Source organism: Penaeus monodon, chromosome 31 (assembly GCF_015228065.2).
Source record: "Penaeus monodon isolate SGIC_2016 chromosome 31, NSTDA_Pmon_1, whole genome shotgun sequence".
NCBI lineage: Eukaryota > Metazoa > Arthropoda > Malacostraca > Decapoda > Penaeidae > Penaeus > Penaeus monodon.
Window position 1 is genome coordinate 38,241,085 of NC_051416.1, and position 562 is coordinate 38,241,646.

Consider the following 562-nt stretch of genomic DNA (forward strand, 5'->3'; position numbering starts at 1 on the left):
GGGAGGGCTGCCTCATACAGATATGAATATCGATTTTTATTTACAGACACAGATGGAAACCGGAGCACTAGGGTTTGAAAATGCATTGATGGCAAGATAATTCAAGGTTTCTTGAAAGATTTTGAATCTTCTAGTTCATTCCTGTTCTGACGGAACTTCTTGGTCAGATGTCTTGGCTGGATTTCGCACCCAAACCAAGCATTTTCAAAGAGAGAGAAATGCAGGAACTACGACCTACGCAAGGATGTGTTAACGACATGTTTATGTCATGCTAACACGATGCAAGGGGTCGCGGTCCCCATAACAGGTCGGTAATGCTGTTAAAACCGCTCTCAGTAACGGCCAAGAGGCTTTCAGCGCGGCCCCGAGCTAACCCAAGGAACAAATGACATGTAAGACTTTTATGACACACGCAAGAGAGAGGGATGGAGGAGTTTCCGGTCTTGTTTTAGTGGAATCTACTTGGCAATATCATAGTAATGCCTTATACCACACATACACAGGAAGACGCAATCTCTCTCTCTCGTCCTCTATTAAACATACACATAACCCCCCCCCCCCC